General features: G+C 37.8%; 1 protein-coding gene across 1 annotated transcript in view; it reads right to left on the reverse strand.

Annotated features, from left to right (window-relative positions):
• The window catches only part of MERTK (MER proto-oncogene, tyrosine kinase), a 128,588-nt gene that overhangs the window by 91,235 nt on the left and 12,441 nt on the right, over positions 1–24,912 (reverse strand). The gene's annotated exons all lie outside the window — the stretch shown is intronic.

Here is a 24,912-nt window from a genome sequence, read left to right on the forward strand (position 1 = left end):
GCCACATGGGCACAGCCCTAACCACAGATTGAGTAAATGTAGGCCACTGCTCACAAAGGGAAGAGGTTATTTATCTTGCTGGTTCAGCATAATCTATCCCTGCCAAGGGGGAAAAAACCTCACAGCTCAATATCACTGGCAGTATGGTGAAGCCTATGGATGACCCTTTCTCAGAACAGTGTTTTTAAATTCACAAAATAAAATACATATAATTACAAAGGAAACCAAAGTTTACTGAAAATAAGCAAATTTTTTCCCATCCAAGTTTATAGACCCTACCCTGAAATCTATCTATGCACTCCTTGGGGGTCTGTGGACCCCATGTTAAGAACCTATGGTTTACATTCTGGAGAGCAATTTGGAACTATGCCCAAAGGGCTATAAAATTGTGCATACCCTTTGATCCAGCAATACCACTTTTAGATCTGTATCCCAAAAAGATCATAAAAAAGAGAAAAGGACCCACATGTACAAAAATATTTATAGCAGCTCTTTTTGTGGTGGCAAAGGATTGGAAATTGAGGGGATGCCCATCATTGGGAAATGGCTAAATAAGTTGTGGTACACGAATGTAATGGAATCATTCCATAAGAAATGGTGAGCAGGCGAATTTAAGAAAAACCTGGAAAGACTTACATGAACTGATGCTGAGCGAAGTGAGCAGAACCAGAACACTGTACACCAGTAACAGCCTCATGCGCAATGACCAATTCTGATAGACTTAGCTTTTCTCAGCAGTGCAAGGATCTAAGACAACTCCAAAAGACTCATGATAGAAAATGCTATGCACATCCAGAGAAAGAACTATGGAGTCTGAATGCAGATCAAAGCATACTATTTTCTCTCTCTCTCTTTTTTTCTTTCTCATGATTTTTCCCTTTTGTTCTAATTCTTCTCTACAATGTGACTAATATGGAAATATGTTTAATATGATTGTACATGTACAGCCTATATCACATTGCATGCCATCTTAGGGAGGGAACAGGGGAGGAAGAGGGAAAATTTAGAACTCAAAATCTTGTAAAAGTGAATGTTGAAAACAAAAAAATAAATACACAAAATTTTTAAAAAGAAATAAAAAATAGAAAAAGAAATAGGTTACCGCAATAAAAAAAGAATCTACAGTTTAGAGGAAAAAGAGATAAGGGGAGAATCAGAGAAGATCACCCTAAGAGGGTGGCATGTGGTATATAGGATTGGACATTCAGGCAGGATAGCACAGTGTCCCCACCCTCCCTGATGGAAAATGTGACTATAAGAGAGAAGCAGTTTTACCAAGTGACTTCACTTTCCTTCTAGTTGTTTCATCGCCCTTTCACTGGCACTGGTGACGTTGTCTCTTGGCAGCACCACAGCTGGGGGACAATCATTAAAATTCCTTTGTCCTTTCTCATTCTATGGTAGTCCCCTAGAGGTTACTCACCTTCCTTTTCCTTAACACCACAAAACCCCTATCCTTTCCACAGAAACCTGGTAACCCCTGCATTAGTTTCACTTCTTACTGCTGTATTAACAGTAGTGGGAAAAGTAGCCTATGTTACACTACTTGTAGAAAGGCACTTCTTTTTCTCATGGATTAAGACTGAGTCTGTTTTTCATTCTCTGAGGGCTCATCACTGTGGGGTATGAAGGGAAGGAAACTTTCATTGGCTAGCCCCCATGTCTGGAATTTTCTCCCTCCTCATCTCCACCTCCTTGGTTGTCTCAGTCAAAATTCTGCTTTCCACAAGAGTCCTTTCCTGGTTCTCCCATATTTTCTCCCAATTTCCTCCCCTTCTCCCTTCCCCACTGCCATCCCATATGACAAATAGTATTTTTAAGGACAAAAAAGAAAAGAAAGAGGAAAAGATGAGTGAAAATGATAAATGCATTGGAAAAGTCTAAAAATATGTATACCTCCCTCCTCTCTACTGGGGTGGTTGGGGGTATCTTTTCACATCTCTTCTTCTGAGCCATGATTGTTCTTGATAATTTCACATTTGCTTTTAATGTTTTCTTGTGGTTTTTTTCCCTTTACATCATTGTAGTCACTGTGTATACTGTCTTCTTGACTCTGCTTCCTTTACTCTACATCACCTCATGTAGATCTTTTCATCTATCAATATATTGGTTGTTTTTAATAACCCAGTAATATTTCATTACATATATGCATCACAACTTGTTTAACCAATCCCCAATTTAAGGGGCATCTGTTGTTGTTCACCCTTCATTCTCAAAAAGGACCAATGACATCACCAAGGCGATGTCTTGACTTGTGTATAAATCAGATTTAAATGAGGCAGAGCTTCAAAATGTCAGCAGCTTCACTTTCTCCTCTGGAGTCATCGAGGTCCAGTGGCAAGACAAAAGTCAAGACAACTGATGATAGATAGCACAAGATGCAATGAGTGACATTGGTTGATGGGTATCTACACTAGTTGATAGGCATCTATTTTTTCCCAATTCCCATTAATTCTAGTAGCTTTCCTTTGTTGACTGTCTCCAAGTCATCCTGAATATATCTTGCTTGTACATAGTTGATTTCGTGTTGTTTCCATCATTAGACTAGGAGCTCCTTGAAATAAGGGACTGGTTTTTTTTTACCTTTCCTTGTTTCCCAAGCGCTTAGTTCAGTGCCTGGCACATAGTGGGTATTCAATTAATGCTACTTGACTGACTGACAATTTAATTTTTTAGATAAACTTTAAAAATTACCAGTTTCCCCCAGCCAGAAGTGTTATGTGAAGATTTTAAGGGTTTCAATTTGCTTTCCTTTCTTCTGTCAACTCTTAGAGTCATGAGGGTTAAGGGCTTCCCCACCCCTACAACACCTCAGAATCCATTGATCAAAGAGCAGTGGTTCTTATTAATGAATGATCTAATCCATGTCAGATTATTTAGGAATGAAAACAGTGCTCTTGGGGGATATGATCATTTCTGCTTATTCCAAGCTTAGTCTCACAACAAAATGGGGATGGAAAAGAAAGAGGAACTCAGTCCTTATCATACCTGATAGGAGTCCCCAAAATAGATTATCTGAAATAGATTAAAATGGCACAATTACTTTATTCTCATTCTCAACTCCCCACAAAAGAAAAGCTTGCTGGAGAAATAAAATGTATAACTCACATTCATTTAATTATGACTTGAGGGATCCTCTCAAGGTTCTCATCTCACCTGTCAGAGCTAACTTTGCATGTGTGTTGCTGCTCCCCTCAGGTAGGAGACAGAGTTCCCCTATTGTCCTAAGGACAATATACATATCCCCATATGTGTCTCCCTTACTCTCTTAGTTCAAAGTTAAAGCCTCCTGTGATTGATAACTTGTCTAATAAAGAGGGAGGTAGAGAGACAGAGACAATGGGACGTAGGGAGAGAGACAGAGAACTGAGCGGGAGATTACTTTCCAGACTGGTATCTAATCAATTTCAAGTGGTTAACAGTCAGTCATGAAGGCCCAAATGATTTCATCTCCAAGCTGGTTGTCATTACCAATATCAATGTCATTACCAATATATTCCTCCCCGTGGTCCGAGGTTCACATTCTAAGAAGCACTCCCAGTCCTTGTCATGGGCTAGATGAAATCTAAATGAATCTAGCTTCAAACTAGCAGATTGCTGAAAGGAGCAAGTCATTTTATTGGCAGTGTTAGTAAATGAAGCACCCTTTCCCTTCCCCATCACACTTATCAGTAACCAGTCCTTCAAGAAACTCAAAGGGAAGGGGGGTGATAGAAAGCTGCCATAGGAATCAGGAAATCCTGAGTTCAAGTTCCACCTCTGATACATATGGGCTATGCGACCCTGGGCAAGTCACTCCTCACAAGGAGTTTCTCATACCTATGAAATCACAGCTTTGCTTCTTCCCCCAGTCACCTCCAAAAGGAAAGGGAAAAAAACCCATCCAAATGAACACTTTATCAGGAAAAGGTCCATTATCTTAAAAAAGAATCCTTTAGGATATGCTATTAAATGTTCTATTTAGCAGAGATCCTCCTCCAAAAATCACAACTGCTTAAGGTTGGGGGACCACTGGATCATCACAAAGCCCACAGTGTTCTCCTCTCCCCCTTACCAGATCAGAAAAGAATAAAACCTCTATTCTTTACCCTTAAATATTTCCTGAGCCTGGACAAATATATTCAACACTATAACTGGCTGAAATGAACCAAATCGTTTTGGCTGATCCACTGATTGGCTGATAAGAGGGATATAGAGATTAGAAGATAAGATCCATGTCCTTAAGAATCTTATCAGGTAGTTGAGAGGACAAAACTAACACACATAAACTAATTAAGGACCACAAAATAGCATGTGGTAGCTTTGGATAAGCATACACGCTATTAAAGCTCCAAAAGGCCATTTAGTCCAATCTTGTGGCTAACCAAGAATTCCTTCTGCAAGACACTCAACAAGTGGTCATCCAGCCCAGGTTCGAAAGCCTGGAGTAAGGGGGCAATCCATGACCTTCAGGGGCAGGCTGTTCCACTTCTGGAAAGCACTAATTCCTAGCACAGTTATTTCTTTGTATCAAGGGAAAAAATCAGTCTCTTTGTAACTTCTACCACAGATTCTGCCCTCTAGGCCCAACCAAAACACATCTAATCCCTTTTCCACATGAAAGCCCTTTTAGACAGCTATCTTTTCCAAAGACTAAACTTCTTTATTCTAGGCTATTGTTGAGCTGTTTTTCAGTCATGTCCAACTCTTTGTGACCCCTTTTGGGGTTTTCTTGGCAAAGATACTGGAGTGGTTTGCCATTTCCTTCTCCAGCTCATTTTACAGATGAGGAAACTGAGGCAAACAAGGTTAAGTGACTTGCCCAGGGTCATACAGCTAGCGTCTGAGGCCAGATTTGAACTCATGAATATGAGCCTTCCTGACTGTAGCACTCCGTCCACTGTACCACCTAGCTGCCTTCTATTCTAGAATAAACATCCCCAGTTCTTTTAACCGACTCTTATTTATCAAAGTCCTTCTTAAAATGTAGCTCCCAGAACTAAACACAATGCTAAATATATAGAGAAAATATGTAAAGCACTTTTAAATGCTAATTATTATGATGACGATATAGTTTGACCAGGCCAAAATCAAAGCAGAGTTCAGAACTCTATGCTTCTTTTAATGCAACCTAAGATTATATTAGTTCTTTAATGCTAGATCAGATTGCATATATAATATACATATATGTATATATACATATTGAGATTACGATCCACATCTTTTTCAGAAAAACCTATAATATGGTCACGCCTCCACCATGTTGTATTTGTGGAGTTGATTTTCTTTAACTCAAGTATGAAATTTTATATTTCACTCTATTAAATTTGATCTTATTTGATTCAGCTCAATGATCTAACCTGTCAAGGCTTCTGGCAATCCTGATCAACCACGCAATATATTAGCATTCCCTCCCAGTTTTGTATCATCTGTAAATGAGAAAGCATCCCATCTATTTAGCTTTCTTAAAGTAACTGATAAGAAAGGAACAACACAGAGCCAAAAAGGGATCCTTGAAATGTTCCAGTAGTAACTTAAAGATGGTGTTATGATAGCAAGGGTCCATTACTGTGATAACTCTAACAACTTAAAAAAAAATTTAAGGCAAATGTCTCACACTTATTGTCCATCAAACCTAAAACGGACAAGAACATTTTCTTAAAAAGATCTATACTTTGGCCCCAGTGGGTTAAATTTACTGGCATTCTATTAAAGGAAGAATGGCCTTGAGGAAGGTGCCTCTATAAAGTTTGACCTCTGATACAACAACTACGTCTTTCTGCATGAGGTACTGCCATGTGGACGGAGGGAAGAAGAGAGGTGAAGGTTTCATGTGCATCCTTCTCAAATCACATCCAGCTGCAGCTCATATTTCTATGTAGACTTTTGAAAGAAAAAGAGTTCTTAAAGTTCCATATCATGGGGTTTTAATAAATCTTTCAAAATCACTAGGCTTTCTTTGAAAGCTAATTCCAACACGATCAACTAGACATACCGTTAACTTTCACTTTGGGGTCATAGTACATACTGGGTCAATTTATAAGCCTATTTTGGTAAAAAGATTTAGCTATACCAAAAGAGCCTTTTGTTTTATTTCCTCATTTAAAGGATTGTCATTCATCAGAATATTTTCTGACTGATAAATACAAACATATTCTTCTACTTCTATATATATTTTTAAAGGCACTAAGGCATATAACTGAGGTACTATTTGGTTCCATATTGGGATAAGTGTTCAGGAAAAAAAATTGTATTAAGAAAGAGTCCATGCCTATATGAATATAGGCACACATCACTTTAATTAAAATTGATATGGAAAATCATAGATCATAGACTTGGCACTGGAATGGACCTTAAAGGTCATAGACTTTAACCAACTCCTCATTTTACAGATGAAAAAACTGAAACCCAGATAGGGGAGGTGACTTGCCCACAGTTACACAGGTAGTTATTGTACAACAAGATTTTAAACCAGATATTCTGACTTCGAATCCAGTGTAGTATTTGCATGTGTGTGTGTGTGTGTGTATGTGTGTGTGTCTGTGTGTGTATTCACTATTCCACTTCTGTCTCCAAAGCAAAGAATCACAGACTTAGGGCTGAAAGTCCACTCTCATCCCCCATTTTACAAACAATAAAATTAAGTTCTAGAGAAGTTAAGGAACTTTGCCCATGGTCAGTAAGTATGAGCAGTAGGACTTGAATCTAGGTCTTCTTGTCCACAGGTCCAGCACCCTCTAACCACTACGTCACACTATGTCAATCTATATTACTACACTAAGAATGTCACTTCTCAGAGGATACATAGACAGAGGGCACAGGTATGGGTTGGAAATGAAGGGATGATATCTAAAAAATAAAATTAAGGGGTGAGAGAAATGTATAGGGAGAGAGAGAAAGGGAAAGGTAGAATGGGGTAAATTATCTCACATCAAAGAGGCAATAAAAAACTTTTACAGTGGAGGGGAAGAGAGGGGAAATAAGGGGGAGCAAGTGAACCTTACTCTCATCAGAACTGGCTCAAGGAGGGAATGAAATACACATTCAATTGGGTATAGAAATCTATCTTAGCCTACAGGAAAGGAGAGGAAGGGGATAAGAGAAGGGAAGAGGTGATAGAAGAGAGGGCAGATTGGGGAAGGGGGTAGTCAGAAGCAAAACACTTTTGACTAGGGACAGGATGAAAGGAAAGAGAACAGAATAAGTGGTGGGGGGGAATAGGATGGAGGGAAATACAGTTAGCAACAGTAATCGTGAAAAAAATTTTGAAGTAAGTTTCTCTGATAAAGGCCTCATTTCTCAAACACATAGAGAACTGAGTCAAATTTATAAAAATGAGAGCCATTTCCCAATTGATAAGTGATCAAAAAGATATGATCAGTTTTCTGATGAAGTGATCAAGGCTATCTACAGCCATATGAAAAAATGTTCTAACTCACTATGGATTGGAAAAATGCAAATTAGAACAATTCTGAGGTACTACCTCATACCTACTAGATTGAATAATAGGTCAGCAAAGGTAAATGACAAATGTTGAAGGGGAGATGGAAAAAATGAGACATTAATGTACTGTTGGCAGAGTTATAAATTGATTCAACCATTCTGTAGAGCATTTCAGAACTATGCCCCAAAAGCTATAAAACCATGCAAACTTGCTGAGCTAGCAATACCACTACCAAGTCTATATCCCAAAAAAACCAAAAACAAAAAGGACCTATGTGTACAAAAAATAATTATAGCAGCTCTTTCCTGGGGAAAAGAATTAGAAATTGAGGGGATGCCCTCAATTGGGAAATGGCTGAACAAATTATAATGGAATACAATTATACTACAGGAAATGATGAGCAGAATGGTCTCAGAGAAACCTGGAAAGACTTATATAAGCTGATGCAAAGTGAAATGTACTGTGTACAAAGTAACAGCAATATTGTAGGATGATCAGCTGTGAATGACTTAGCTATTCTCATCAATACAACAATCCAAGACAACTCTGAAGGACTTATAATGAAAAAATGCTAACCATCCCCAGAGAAAGAACTGATAGTGTCTGAATACAGATTGAAACATAATTTTTTACTTTATTTTTCTTGAGGTTTTTTTTTTGGTTTATGTTTTCTTTCACAAAATGACAATTATGGAAGAGTTTTGCATGACTACACATCCCCTTATCGAATTATTTGCCTTCTCAATGAAGGGGACTGGGAAGGGAGAACGGAGAAAATTTGGAACTCCAAGTTTTAAAAATGAATGTTAAAAATTGTTTTTATATGTAACTGGGGAAAAATAAAATACTAAATAATTTTTTTTAAAAAGTCACTTCTCATGGTGACAAATGCTATCCACCTCCAGAGAAAGAACTGATAGGAGTCTGAATGCAGAAAGAAGCATACTATCTTTTACTTTCCACATTTTTTTGTGTATGTTTTTCCCCTTTGGGTCTGTATTTTCTTTTACATCATGACCATTATGTTAATATGTTTTGAATGATTGAACATGTATAACTTATAACAAATTGCTTAATGTTTCAGGGATGGGGGAGGTAAGGGAGAGAGAGAATATTTGGAACTCAAAATTTTTTAAAATGAATGTTAAAAATTGTCTTTACAGGTAACTGAGGAAAACTAAAATATTTTTTTTAAATGTCACTAAACTGTATATGCTCTTTGACTCAGTGATACCATTACCACATATGAACTCAAAGGATATCAAGACAAAGCAAAAGGTTCCAAATATACAAAAATATTTGTAGCAGAATTTTTTGTAGTACCAATGAAATGCAAGGAAAATAGACATCCATTAATCAGTGAATGGATGAAAAACTTTGGTATATTCATGTAACATGTAACATTATTACATGATAAGAAAAGATACAAATAGGAAGATTTCAAAGAAACTTGGGAAAATATCTATGAATCGACTCAGAGCAAAGTAAGTAGAAGTAGGAAAAGAATTTACACAATGACCACAGTAATAGAAAAGAAAACAGGTTTAGAGCTCTGACCAATGAAGGGACCGGTTACCACAAGCGAAACAAATCTAAACCAGACGTGATTTTCCATGGAGCACTGAGATGGGAGGTGAGGGAGAATAGTAAGATGCTAGAAACAAGGGTAAAAAGATCCTGACCCTTCTCTTGAACTAGAGCTGAATAAACTCCAGAGTTGGGGCCACTTAGTGGGAGAGAGCATCCCCAATCTCCTTGGCCAGTGCTTACAGTGAGAGTGACAAAGATGGTAAAAAATAAGTAGAAACAAAATGTTATGAAGATGCAGAAAAAAGAAAAGATCACTTCTTTGTACCATGTTATCTGTAATTCCAGCTGCCACCTGCTACTCAAGTTCCCACTCCTAGGACCCTGGGGTCTGACGGGCAAGCATTCACTTCCTCTCCTGACATTTTAGGCCCACCACTACTCTCCCTGCCATCTCCATACCATGCCATCTAGTGTGTGCGCCCTTTCCTCCTCCCACCTCCCTCCCTACCACTCTTTTCAAATCTAACTCTGAGAAGAGCAATCAAATCAATGCTTTGAAATCAATTCCTAGAAAGGACATGCCAATTATTATTCACCCTCTAACTCCAATCATCATTACCTCTCTTTTCTCTGTCCAAAACACCCCTTCCTGGCAAACACTCCCATATATATTATCTTCTCTTTCTAGATAGAATATAAGCTCTGAGAGGGCAGAGACTATCTTGGTTGTTTGTATTTGTATCTCCAGTGCTTAGTATGGTGCCTAGCAGATGGCTGACAATAAATGCTTATTCATTCCTTCATTCATTCATTCACTTTCTCTAGGAGAGAAAAGGAAAGAAGGCTTCAAGGAATGTTTTACCGTTCATCTAGACAACAAGATGGTGCAGCAGAAAGAGCTTTGGACCTGGAGTCAGGAAGGTTTGTGCCCAAATCAGGCCTGAGACATTTATTAGTTGTGTGATCTTAGACAAGTCACTTATCTGCTGTTTGCCTCAGTTCCTCAACTAAAAATGGGGATAAAAACACTTAGCTGCCAGGGTAGTCGCAAGTATCAATTGAAATAATATTTCTAAAGACAGTATTTGTAAACCTTGCAAAACTTTAAACGTAAACAGTGCCATGTTAGCTATTATTTGGGCTCAACATTGAAGTTGTGCCTTGATGATGGAAAAGGGTAGAGAGGATGAGGGAATGTAAGAACAAACCATGTGAGCATGAATAGCTCGATTCTACTGTGGGGAAAACTTTATTTCCCTTCCATTGACCTTAATTCAATGTAATAGACATTTATTAGGTGCCTACTATACGCAACACACCATACTAGGGATTGAAGATACGAAGACCGAAAACCCCCCAAAAAACAAAACCAAAAATTAATAATTCCTGCATACCAAGAGCTTACAGCCTACATTCACCATAAGAGACACACTTGAGGAAAGAGAATCTTACCACAATCTGGCAGAAATGTAACACAGCCAACTAGAAATTATTCTTACTAATGAGGTGGAGAGTACTCAGTTAAACAAACAAAACTTGCAGATGGGAGGGTTCACCCAACTGGCTCTCAGCCAAAGCCTTGATTTCTACCACAGGGAAATGTCCACAGAAATGTATTCAGGACCCAAAAATAATACTGGAGGCTCCTGAATAATCTGCAATGTGTACGGTTCTCCTAATGATAATGAAGGGACTGATGGCTTTGCCTTCAACGCAGACCAGTACAAAGCCCCTATTCATCAGGACATAAAACTTCAGCGCTGAAAATAGTCATTTCCTATGGCTGTTATTCTCAGACAATCGGAACCAGATATTCTGTATTAACTGCTCTATTCCAACTATTTCTAGGGAAGCATTAATGCTTAGTTAGCCCAAGGATTTCCTTCTTTTCCTTTTCACCCTAAAAGCCACAGTTCCTTCAGCATCTGGCTTCAAGAGCAGGCCTTGAAGTAAAGAGCACTTTATTTCCCTGGCAACTGCCTCCTGGTATAAAGTCGGGTCTTGACAGGTTGAAGGGGCTTTCAGGGAGGACCTGAAATCTCTTTCCCATCCCCAAAGCTTCTGCCCAGCGATGATGCCTACAGTATCACCATTCGAAATCCATCTTTCATAGCAAAGGGAATAATTTTCTATAAAAATGCAAATGAAGTGAAACATTTATATGAATTAATCTATCAGGTTCTTTCAAAGAACAAAAATATCCACAGTGCATAAGGCAAGTTTTGGTAAGGAAGGTAGGAAACAGATACACTGCCAGGAAGGGCAAGTCCGGGTATGACACCATGAAGGCATCGGATACCTGAGGTCAAAGCACACCAAGAATGGTAAGAGGAAATTACCCGCTTTACAATACTGCCTGGGCCAACTCTATCTAGCATGGTAAGAATTTTCCCTGTTTGATTTGTGATGGAGAAAGCCACAGTTCTGTTTCCTATCTGGTTTCGAATTTGAATAACTTCCAGATGGAGAAAAGCCAGGTGAGATGGTCTTTGAACTTGCTCTTACAAAAGCATCTAAAGTTCTCTCTAAGAATCCTAACTTTGTAAGGGCCCCAAATTTGAATCATCTACTTTGTCCCTTTGACACCAGGGTGAGTTACCTGTAGAGGTAAGCCACCATTGCTCAGACACCACCACTAACAGGTCACAAATTGATACAGAAAAGAATCAGGCATTCATTTCTCCCTTTCCAAAATGTAGAAAGGGCATTAACATACTCAGTAGTCACAGCACACAGGGTACAGTTGGTTGGTATCTACATGTGAAGATAAATCCACTACTGTTCTGTTTCGTCATGGACTTGAGCAAATTCCTGAAAACCTGGGAGTAGAGATGAACGGCGATGGATGCATGCAAGGCTCTCAGGGCAGGAAGAATATTGGCAGAATAGGACTGGTGGGTATATCCTCTCTCAGAGGGTATATCCTGATATTTAGGACCAATAACTAGTCTTAGCCCTTTCCTCTAAACCAATTTATCAAATACATACAATGAGTCAGGTCCACGTACCTAGAGGTCAAACTTAGGCTACAAGATGTTCACTCTGTGCCTGTGATTTCCATTTTCAGATAGTTTTGATTTGTTTTGCTTCAGATCTAGAATCATTAATCTGCAAGAATCATAAGATCATGCATCTAAGTCTAGAGGGGACCTTAGAGACCATATAGTCCAGCTCCCTCATTTTTGGCATGTAAGGAAAGTGAGGTCCACAGATGTTAAGTGACTTGACCAAGGTCACCCAAGTAGCAGATGGAAAGCAGAGATTTGCATTCAGGCCCTATGATTATAAGTTAGCATTCTTTCCACTAAACCATGCTACTTCTCAAAGAAGCAATAGTTTAGTTTTAGTACAAATCTTATGATAATCAATAACCAAGAATAAAAATGTTTTCAAATAATAAAATTATTTATATCAAGATGTCATATGTTTGAAAAACCAAGATGTCAAATATTGGAAAGACCTTTTTTCCTATCTTTCCTATTTATTTAAAGTCTCCTTTACATACTTCAATGCTAAGGCCTAATGGGGCAAGATAATTTGCCAAAGCGCATTTGTCAATTTGTTAAAGGCAGAGCTGGGAGTAGACCTCATCTTCTGACTCCCAAATGGTGGGTCTTTCCACTACCACTTCAGCAAAATCAGCTCACCATTTTGCTGTTCTCTGAATCACTTCAAATGATGCTTTCATCAACAATGTCTCAAATAACTAAATAATGCAAAAGAACAAATTATTACTCTTTACCTTTCCAAGGCAGAGAGGCCTCTATATCACGAATCCTTTCTTAAATAAAAGAATTGGTAGGTATGGGAAATAATTATAGCTCTCCAAAAGTGGAATGAGTTGCCTCAGGTGGCGATTGTTCTCCTTCACCAGAGGTTTCAAAATAATAACTATTTACATAGCACTTCAAAATTTGCAAAACATTTTACCTATATTATCTCATTGGAGGAATATGCTGCAGCTATTATTAATCCTAGTGAGTACCCAATGATTCCAGAAAGAATGAAATAAGTTATATTTTAATAGGAAAAGATACTGTTATGAGAATTATCCCTACATTAGCTGTCTGGGCACAGTCATCACCTTGTCAGAAGTCAGAATTAGTAAATTAGAGATGAAAATTAGTCAAAACAAACAAACAAAAAAAATCAAGAAATAATAATGATGAGAAAAATGTCACAAAATTGAAATGATCATCTTGAATTATTTTAAACAGTTATTAGAAATAAAAAATGAGAAATGGACAGCGGAAATGACATCAACACTATGATTTCATCCTGATGTTTAACCAATGTATATTGACTGCCACAACAAGGAGACCAAAAGAGCCCAAATCAACATCCATTTTATTCACAGATCAGAGATGGCTGCCAAAGGCAACAGTGTGTTAGAATCATAAACTCATATGTAAAATTGTACAAGGAAGGATAATATGTGATTATGAGCAGTATGGTCTCATAAATCAGAGAAGCAATGGACAGTCAAGCCAGTTTTAAGAAAGTTTGGCAAAACAAACCAACTAAGCAAAGTCATTCCAAGGGCTTTTGAGTATGAAAATGAAAGGTTTACAAAGAGAAGAAAAATGGAAAAGATTTCCAAAAATCATTATAAGGAATTATCTTCTGTATCAAGCACAGTAGATCTATCACACTTGGAATCTAACATTACAGTCCCACATGTGCTTATTGGAGGTAGAAATGTCCCTACAGAGACCCGATGCAGGAAAAGTAGTATACATATACACATATGTAAATATGTATATGTGTATATATATATATATATAAACACAAATATGTGTATATGTATTTATACGCATATATGTGTATCTGTCATATATGTATATGTCTTATATATGTGTGTGTACATATATATGTATGTGCATACACATATATATCTATATCTATATATACATATATATCTATATCTATATCTATCTATCTATCTATCTCTCGCTCTCTCTCTCTCTCTGTGTATATATATATATATATAGATATATATATATAGATAGATATATATGTATATATATATAATCAGAACCAGATACCAAGGGAGGTAATAATATTCACGATATATGAAGAAGGGGAAGATATCAAAAGCATGGAAAAAAATCTCAAACCCTTTTAATAGCAAACAAAGTGGCAGAGAATAGCCATAACTACTGTCTTACATGCCTATTCTCACTTCTATACAAAATCCTGATGACAGTCACCTTTGTATAAATCACGGGCCTCTCTTTGATGCTATTAGGAAACAAACAGGCTCCAACATGTGATATTCAACACTGGACCACTTGTTTACCATTTCACAATTGACTGAAAGATATAAAGCATATGATTTCATTGTGCTTATTATTTAATGAGTAAGAAAAATCATTGAAGTAGAAAAAAACACTTTATAGATTCTTTTAGAAGAAGAAAGAGTATCTCATCTATACTTCAAGATCATTGAAGATTCCTTGGAAAATGTGGAAGTTGAAATAACCCTCTTCAATGATCCTGTGATAATAAACATCACTGAAGTCATAAAATGGTAGGTATGTGCTGGCTAAAAGTATTTGCCACTGTGATAGAAGAGATCCAGGACAGAGTTCAGGTTGAGGAGAAATTTTCTATGGATGTCAGTGTACTCTAGATGCAGATGACATTGTGCTGATTACATTCAATTCCAAATCATTGAAGAGCCTGTTGAAAGACATCCCTAATTTCTCAAAGGAGTTTGACTTGTCCATATTCACACAGGAAAGATCAAGTGGATAAAGAATATCTAATGCCCAGATAACAACATGTATTTAAACAGACCCTCTATAGAGTTTGTTAAACAGTAGGCATATCTGGGACAGACAGTAAAGATTGACAATGAGTGGGCTATGACCTTAACACGAGGAGGAAGAGTAGATTGCTCTTGAGAAATTAAAAAAGTTATTTTATTGACCCCAAGTTTCCCATATAAGCAGAGGTTCATCTTTCAATACTTAAAATTTTAACCAATGTCATTACATGGCCCCAGACAGCAAAATGGCAGATTGAATAGAGTGCCGGGCCTAGAATCAGGAAGACCTGAGTTCAAATTTGTCTACAGATACTTACTAGGTATTTGATCCTGGACAAGTTATTTAACTTTGTTTGCCTCAGTTTCCCCATCTGTAAAATGAGCTGCAGAAGGAAATGGCAAAACACTCCAGTATCTTTGTCAAGAAAATCCCAAACAGGGTCACAAAGAGTCAGACATAACTGAAATGACTGAACAACAACAAAAAATGTATGGCAGTGACACACGGAATATCACTGCCTCTGAAAAACTAAAAATTAGTATCACACAGGGGACAATGGCAAGGCTCATGGTAGGTGTGAGAAGCCTGCCACTATACCCAACAAAGAACTCTGAAGAAAAATGGGACTAAACAGAAATAACGAGAAACTGCATGAGAGGAAGAAAAGATGCAAGTACTCACACAGTAAGAGTGAGAGATGACAGATGAATGACCACAATGCTCTACCAGTACCCTCCAGATGTCAGGAGAAAGCAAGGAAGGCTGCTATCACACTGAGTGGATTCTCAGTGAAGAACTTTGGGTAGAGTTAGAGTAAGGTCATTCAGGACAGGCCAGTATGAATAGGCTACAACCTGCACCAATGGAGTGAAATCCCAAATTGATGAAAAATCCATCTGAACATTCTTTGCATCCCCAGTGCTTAGCACAGTGCATGGCACATAATAAGTGCTTAATAGTTTTTTGTTGACTAGAAAATTCTTGAACAAAGGGACCTAAATATGATTCACTGTTTCTTCCATTTCTTTTCAATATTTCTTTAGACAAGTCACTGATCTCTTAGGACCTCAGTTTCTATCAATGAAGACGTTATACTAGATGAGATCAAAGGTCCCTTCTAGCTTTAAAATCCTGTGATTCTTTGAAACTCTGAATTAAGGAACCTCAAAAAAAAATAAAAGTTGGACATCTTTAGTCTCAGTTGTGTCAGCAGTCCTGAAACTGTCCTATGGAATGCCTTGAGGACTGTGATGATTGATCACCTCTCAGAGAAGTCATTAAGCAAGGGCCACAATAAACACGTCAAGATAAAACAGCATTCAAAAGGTTTAATTGGGAGTTAATATTCTCCAGTTCTCTGTTAAGACAACCTGTTCTTACTTGTGAAAATGATCATTCTGGACAGAGACTTAGAGACTACTATTAAATTTAAATAGAATACCCCCAAGGCTTAAGATAGTAAAAAAAAAAACCACCTTCCTCAAAATAAATATGGTTCTCCTTTGTATGTTGTAATGGAAGACAATATCATATATCTGGCAAATTCTTAATTGATGCCATATGCATTTACTTTCTGGAATGCCAGATAACTAAAGCTGTCAATCAGTCAATAAACATTTATTCATCACCTACTATATGCCAGGCATTTTATTAATTGCGGAGATAAAAAGAAAGACAAAGATAGTGTCTGCTCTCAAGGAGCTCTCAGTCTAATGGAGGACACAACATGCAAACGACTGTGTACAAACAAGGTAAACTGGAAATAATCAACCAAGGGAAGGCATTAGAATTAAGATGGATCAGGAAAGGCTTCCTGTAGAGGGTAGAATTTTAGCTGGTACTTAAAGGAATCCAGGAGGTGAAGATGAGGAGGGAGAATATGCCAGGCATGGGGGATAGCCAGTGAAAATGTTCACAGTCAGGAGATGGAATGTCTTCTTCAAGAACAGCAAGGAGGCCATTGTCACTGGATTGAAGACTAGGTCATGGGGAGGGGGTGTAAGGCATAAGAAACTGGAAAAGGGGATGCAAGTTATAAAGGGCTTTGAATGCGGAAAAGAGGATCTTATATTTGCTCCTAGAGGTGATAAGGAGACCCTGGAGTTTATTGAGTAGGGCGTAGTGACATGGTCAGACCTGCATTACAGGAAAATCACTTTGATAGCTGAGTGGAGGATGGATTGGAGTAGAGAGAGACTTGTGCCAGAGAGAGCAACCAGCAGGACATTGCAGTAGTCCAAATACGAGGTAGCAAGCCCCATACTAGAGTCATGGCACTGTCAGAGGAGAGAATGAGGCATGTGCGAGAGATGTTATAAAGGCAGTAAGCCTAGGACTTGGCAACTGATTGGACATGAGAGAGAGCAAGGAGACAAAAATGACACCTAGATTATGAGTCTGGGTGGTGGCGCCCTCAACAATGATAGGGATAGTAGGAAGAGGGAAGGACTTGAAGAAAAAATGATGATTTTAGTCTCAGACAGGTTGAGTTTAAGATGCCTAGTAGGCAGCTAAAGATGAGAGATTGCAGGTCAGGAGAAAGATTAGGGCTGGATAAGATAGAGAGGATAATTAAAACCATGGGAGCTGATATCACATCAGTAAGCAAAATAGTATAGAGGAAAAAGAGAAGAGGATCCAGGAGAGAATCTTGGGGACAGAACTGGATGAAAAGGAAGAAGAAGTATTTATACAGTATTTTAAAGTCCACAAGGTACTTTTCATTTATCTCATAATGATCCTATGAGGTGGACACCACAGGTATAAATTTAGTTTTAGAAACGAGGAAACCAAGGCTCTAGAGATTAAAGTACCTTGCCAAAGGTAACACAGATACTAAGTGTCAGAAGTAGAATTGAAATCCAAACTCCAAATCTAGCATGTTGTCCACTACAATAGGTAATTTTTCAGTTGTGTCCAACTCTTCATGACCCCATTTGGGGTTTTCTTGGCAAAGACACTGGAGTAGTTTGCCATTTCCTTCTCCAGCTCATTGTACAGATGAGAAAACTGAGGCAAACAAGATTAAGTGACTTGCCCAGGGTCACACAGCTAGTAAGTGTTTGAGGTCATATTTGAACTCAAGAAAATGAGTCTTCCTGACTCTAGGCCCAGCGCTCAAGCCACTGCAGCACCTAGCCTCTCAACGTCCCATAGTAACTGGCAGATTCCAACCAAAGTCTTCTGGATGCAAATCTGATGTTCTGTACAACTTACCATGATGCCTCTTGGCCAAGCCCCATTAAATGAAATGAGTGAAAGAACAATGAAGGAATGAATAATTCAGAAAATGAATGAAAAATAAATATTTATTAAGTGCTTATCATATGCCAGACTCTGTGCTAAGCACTGAGGATACAAAAATAAGCCAGTAGGAGCTTACATTCTAATAGAAGATAAAATAAAGGGATATATGAGAGTTGGAAAGAAATTGAGAAGGAGAATTCATAGGGTGGCATGTTTTATAAATGGCTGAGAAATATGCAGAGGCCTGCTTCTTGGCAAAACAAGGTGAGGTCCAAAGGGCAGTTTCCATGTGCTAGTGAGAGGAAGAAGATGGCCAGAATGCAGTTATGATGGTTTGGAAAGATGCAAGAATAGAAAAGCAATCAACCAGAGCATTGTTGTCAGTCACGAGGCATTCATTTCAGACTTGTTATGAGCTGGGCCTAAAAAGTAGATCAGTCACCTATGACTGTGTAACTAATCAGCAAATTATTTTACTCTATTATTTTCCCTTCATTGTTAGTAAAGTCTGTTTTAGAAGGCCATCCTCCATTCATATCATGAGCTACAGGGAATAAGGGTCTGTGCCCAAGGCTGGGGGACATCAGAGCAGCCAAGACCAGACTAGGAGTAGAAAAGCAAATAATGGAAGTTACACAATAAGGGAATGATTAAATAACATGCTACATTAATGTAATGGAAGACAGTGATGCAATTAAGACAGACAAGTGTGAGGAACACAAAGAAATCTGAAAAGACCTTTATGAAAGAATGCAAAAGAAAAAAAAAACCCAGAATGACAGAGCCCACAATCATATGAAGGAAAATTCATGAAAATGAATACCTGTTGACCCAGAAATGTTACTACAAGGTTTATACTTCAAAGAAATAAAAAGAAAAAGGACCTATATATACAAAAATATTTATAGTAGCTGTTTTTATGGTGACAAAGAACTGGAAACTAAGCAGGGTACTCATCAACTGAGGAATGACTGAACCACTTATGATATATGAATGTAATGGAATGCTACTATTCCTTAAAAATGATGAAAGGGAATAATCCAGACAAACCTGAGGAGACTTATATGAACTGACAGAGAGTGAAGTGAGAAGCAGGAGAAAAATTTACACAATAACACTGTAAAGGATCACTGCAATGACCCATCACTATTCCAGAGGACTGATGATGACACATTACCCACCTTCTGATAGAATAAGATATATTATATTTTCCAACGTATTTAATCTGTTTTGCTTGATTGTGCGTATTTATAAAAAGGGTTTTGTTTCTCTTTTTTCATTGGGGGTAGAGCAAGAGGGGGATGGGATTGGTTAGTTTCAAATGCCTTCGCCGCTCAAAAGAAGGACATTGCAGCATTTTTAAATGCACAGAAGAGAAAAAAGGCCTGAAAGAATTACAGACAAGAAGTACAGCTTTGGTAGTTATACGTTGCATTTATTATATACTTAAAAGAAAAGCAAACTGTTCAAAATAGAGATTTATAGTTTCATGTACAATCCTATTTTTCTTGTTCTGTGATGTATATGGAAATGTCCATTTCATCTGGTGTTTAAGTTCAGAATTTAAGAAAGTCAAATTATTTTTTAAAAAGACAAAGAATACTGAGTTATGCTATTTAATGTGCTGAAATTAACTATATTTATATAGTTATTTAGCAAATATAGTTGTTTATAATGTTCAATATTTATTAAGTTTTTAAAAAACCACTTCATTTTATAAAAATAAAAAAGACCATCTGCTACTCCAACAGCATTGGGATGAGGTCATATTAGAGAGGCATGAAGAAAACCAGATAGGCCTGGATCTTAGGTTCAGCTGCCAGGGCCTGCCCTCATACCTCCTTGGGTGTTTTTTTCTTTACAGACACAGTAAAAGATTTGTTAAAAAGAACTTTCCTTACTGCTACACCTACACCTGAAAGATTCTAGCCAAGGAGCTTTGGCAACAACACCTAGCCTCCATGATAATTGGATCACAAAAGTACCACGGCCCAAGTAATATCATATAGTAAACGTTTTCTTCTTAACAATATTGTGATATAGATAGTACAAGTACTATCATCCCTATCTTACAGATAAAGCACCTGAATCTCAGAGAACTTACATGCCCTTCCCAGGGTCACATCGCTAGTAAGTCTTAGAGAGTATACTCCAAGCTAAGCCTTCTGACTTTCAAATCTAATGTGAAAGCTGTTAGTGAAAAAAACGTAATGATCATTGGGAGGCACCATGCACGTGGCTTTAAATGCCACTTTTGATGCTACCTATATAATCCCAGGCAGTTCATTTAACCAGCCTGGGCCTCGATTTTACCTGGAAAATAAAGAAATTGGACTAGTTGTCCCCCGGAGTCTCATCCAGCTCCAAATCTATGATCCAATGTACTCCAAAAGATACAGAAGATATTACTCAGAAAGTCTCCTTAAATAGCTGAGTATGAAGGGAAAAAATATGCCCAAGAGGGCATAAATATGCCAGTCTGTAATTTACTGCAGCAAGATTCCACCTATTAAGATACAGAATGTTTTTCATTATAGCTCTCCATGAGATCATAACTTTCTCAAACATTCTTTTCCTTTGGCATAAAACTTTCCATGGATAATCTTAGTCCAGAGGTAGCTTTTTTTTTAATACTTGCAGAAAAACTATTGTGCCAAGATCGGCAATAGAAGAAATTGATGGAGACAATGAAATGGAGGGGAAAGTCAATGTTATTTTTTTCCCAAAGGAGGAAAAAAGCACAAATGAGTTTTACTCCCCTCCCTTATCAGTTTAAAATTTGACCTTTAAATTTTAAGACCTAGTCTCCCCTCCCATATATGATGCTAAAAGAGGAGTTTGGAGAAGACTAGCTTGATTTATTCTAAATCTACTATCTTTTCTGCATTCCTTACAATATCTACCTAACACAGTGCCTTGCACAGAAGATTTAGAACTAGAAGAGACCATAAGAGATCACTGAGTCTAACACTCTCATTTTACAGATGAAGAGCCTAAGCTCTAGAGAGATGAGTTAACCTGCCCAAGGTCAAACAAGGACTAAATAGCAGAGTGGGGATTCATATCCTGTTCTTTAGGCTCCAAAACCAGCGTTCTTTTCAATAAACCATGATACTCTCCCTCCTGAAGGATAAAAGAAAATGGAAAGCAGATATCATATGAATACACCATAATATAATGGATAAAGGCTTGACTCAGAGGCAGGAAAATCTCAGTTCAAATTCTAAGTCCGATACTGAGCTATGTAACCATGAGCAAATCATCTAACCTCTTTGAGCCATGGTTTTCTTATCTGTAAAAACTGCATAGTAATTCCTGCAGTACTTACCTCACATAGTTGTGAAGATTAAATTAGATAATATATGTAAAACACTTTGCAAACCTTAAAGCACTATATAAATAGCTATTATCATTGATGCAGAAATGAAATTACTTTGAATGTTTTTCACAAACTTTGTCTTAGTGAAAAAATTCAATTCTAGTCACATAACCAGAAAAATATCAATTATAATCAGAGAGCAGAAAGCCAAATTAAAATAGGAAAGAAAATGAGTGGATTTAAATCAAAAGGAAAAAGCTTAAGTTACAGCAAAAGAAAGCCTTGTTCAATATTAAAAATTTCTCTAGACTGAATGATTAATTTATTCAACAAGTATTTATTGATGGCCTATGTTGAAGGTAGTTGTTCTTTCTCTCTAGTAGAAGGGTATGCAAACGGGTACTTATTCCTTTTACTCTGCATTTATTTTATTTATTTACTTTGAACTCACTATCCTTTAATTCAGCAGTCAGCCCATACCTGGGCATATACCTCTAGAACATAGAAGATAGAACCAAAGTTCCTAGCAGGTGTCTCTTTGTAGTTGCAAAGTAGAAACACAGTCAATAGTCATTGATTGGGGAATGGCTTAAAAAGTTATGGTATATAAATATAAGAAATGTTTAATATGAAAAGTTCAGAGACACATGAGAAGATTTATGTGAATGGATACAGAGTTAAATATGTAAAACCAAGAAGATAACATGCACAGTGACTACAACAAGATAAGTGAAAAAAATCACCAAAAGGAAGCTGAATTCTGAGTAATGGAAAAAACCAGTGAAGGCCCTAAAGAAGAAATAATGTAACATACCTCCACTCTTACAGCTGAAAGAAGGGAGATTCCTGGATCAGAGTATTCTTTATACATTATTAGAAAAAGCTTCGATGTTTTATGTTTTTGCTCAATTGTTTTTCATTGTCAAAAGGGTAGTGGTAAAAAAGCAATGGGATAGGTAGGATGGGAAGTGACCATGATGCAGAAATGAGACATCAACAAAATAAATTTTTTTAATTTTTTAAAAATTATTTATTTATTTAATATTTTTAGTTTTCAGTATTGATTTCCACAAGAGTTTGAATTACAAATTTTCTCCCCATTTCTACCCTCCCCCCCACTCCAAGACAGCATATATTCTGATTGCCCCATTCCCCAGTCAGAACTCCCTTCTGTCACCCCATTCCTCCCCATCCCCTTTCCCCTTACTTTATTATAGGGCAAGATAGATTTCTATGCCCCATTGCCTGTCTATCTTATTTCCTAGTTGCATGTAAAAACTTTTTTTTGAACATCTGCTTTTAAAATTTTGAGTTCCAAATTCTCTCACCTCTTCTATCCCCACCCACCCTCCCTAAGAAGGCAAGCAATTCAACATAGGCCACATGTGCATCATTATATAAAACCCTGCCACAATACCCATGTTATGAAAGACTAACTATATTTTGCTCCTTCCTATCCTATCCCCCTTTATTCAATTTTCTCCCTTGACCCTGTCCCTTTTCAAAGTGTTTGCTTCTGATTACCTCCTCCCCCATCTGCCCTCCCTTCTATCATCCCCCCTTTTTTATCTCCTTCCTCCTTTCCTGTGGGGTAAGATACCCAATTGAGTGTGTATGTTATTCCTTCCTTGGGTAAAATCTGATGAGAGCAAGATTCATTCATTCTTCCTCACCTGCCCCCTCTTCCCTTCCTACAGAACTGCTTTTCTTGCCACTTTTATGCGAGATAATTTACCCCATTCTATCTCTCCCTTTCTCCCTCTCTCAATATATTCCTCTCTCATCCCTTAATTTGATTTTATTTTTTTAGATCTCATCCCTTCATATTCAACTCACCCTGTACCCTCTGTCCATATATATATATATGTGTATATATATATATATATATGTATATTCCCTTCAGCTACCCTAATACTGAGGCCTCATGAATTATACACATCATCTTCCCTTGTAGGAATGTAAACAAAACAGTTCAACTTTACTAAGTCCCTTAATGATTCCTCTTTCTTGTTCACTTTTTCATGCTTCTCTTGATTTGGGGGTTGAAAGTCAAATTTTCTATTCAGCTCTGGGATTTTCACTGAGAAAGCTTGAAAGTCCTCTATTGTATTGAAAATCCATATTTTGTCTTGGAGCATTATACTCAGTTTTGCTGGGTAGGTGATTCTTGGTTTTAATCCTAGCTACATTGACCTCTAGAATATCATATTCCCAGCCCTGAGATCCCTTAAAGTGGAAGCTGCTAGATCTTTGGTTATTCTGATTGGGTTTCCACAATACTCAAATTGTTTCTTTCTGGCTGCTTGCAGTATTTTTTCCTTGATCTGGGAGCTCTGGAATTTGGCAACAATATTCCTAGGAGTTTTCTTTTTAGGACCTTTTTCAGGAGGCGATCTGTGGATTCTTTCAATTTCTATTTTACCCTCTGGCTCTAGAATATCAGGGCAGTTCTCTTTGATAATTTCTTGAAAGATGATATCTAGGCTCTTTTTTTGATCATGGCTCTCAAGTAGTCCAACAATTTTTAAATTATCTCTCCTGGATCTATTTTTCAGGTCAGTGGTTTTTCCAAGGAGATATTTCACATTGTCTTCCATTTTTGTATTCCTTTTGTTCTGTTTTATAATATCTTGATTTCTCATCAAGTCACTAGCTTCCACTTGGTCCAATCTAATTTTTAAGGTAGTATTTTCTTCAGTGGTCTTTTGGACCTCGTTTTTCCATTTGGGTAATTCTGCCTTTCAAGGCATTCTTCTCCTCATTGGCTTTTTGGAGCTCTTTTGCCATTTGAGTTAGTCTATTTTTTAAGGTTGTTATTTTCTTCAGTATTTTTTTGGGTCTCCTTTAGCAAGTCATTGACTTGTTTTTCATGGTTTTCTTGCATCACTCTCATTTCTCTTCCCAATTTTTCCTCTACTTCTCTAACTTGCTTTTCCAAATCCTTTTTGAGCTCTTCCATGGCCTGAGACCAGTTCATGTCTTTCTTGGAGGCTTTTGATGTAGGCTCTTTGACTTTGTTGACTTCTTCTGGCTGTATGTTTTGGTCTTCTTTGTCACCAAAGAAAGATTCTAAAGTCTGATCATCTGAGATTGTTTTTGCTGCCTGTTCATGTTCCCAGCCAACTACTTGACCCTTGAGCTTTTTGTCAGGGTATGACTGCTTGTAGAGTAGAGAGTACTTTGTCTCAAGCTTGAGCGGCTGCACTGTTGTTTTCAGAGCTACTTCTACCCAGCAAACTCTGCCACACCAGTGTTCTTCCTCTGCCAAGAACTGCCAACCCAGACTGTGACTCAGATCTTAAGCAGGCTCTGCACTCCTGCTCTGATCCGCCACTTAATTCCTCCCACCAGGTGGGCCTGGGACCGGAAGCAACTGCAGCTGTAGCTCTGTAAGCACCCCTGGGGCAGTGGCTGACTGTGCACTCCTTTCACTCCTATCTAGCAGTTCTTCCCACTAACCTTCTCTGTTGTCTTTGGTGTTTGTGGGTTGAGAAGTCTGGTAACTGCCATGGCTCACTGATTCAGGGCACTATGGCCTGTTCTGCCTGGCTCCTGGTCTGGTTACTCCAGGTGGAGCCCACACTGGGCACTGCTCCACTCCACTCCCAGCACAGTGCGATAGA

This window comes from Trichosurus vulpecula, chromosome 3, assembly GCF_011100635.1.
Source record: "Trichosurus vulpecula isolate mTriVul1 chromosome 3, mTriVul1.pri, whole genome shotgun sequence".
Taxonomy (NCBI): domain Eukaryota; kingdom Metazoa; phylum Chordata; class Mammalia; order Diprotodontia; family Phalangeridae; genus Trichosurus; species Trichosurus vulpecula.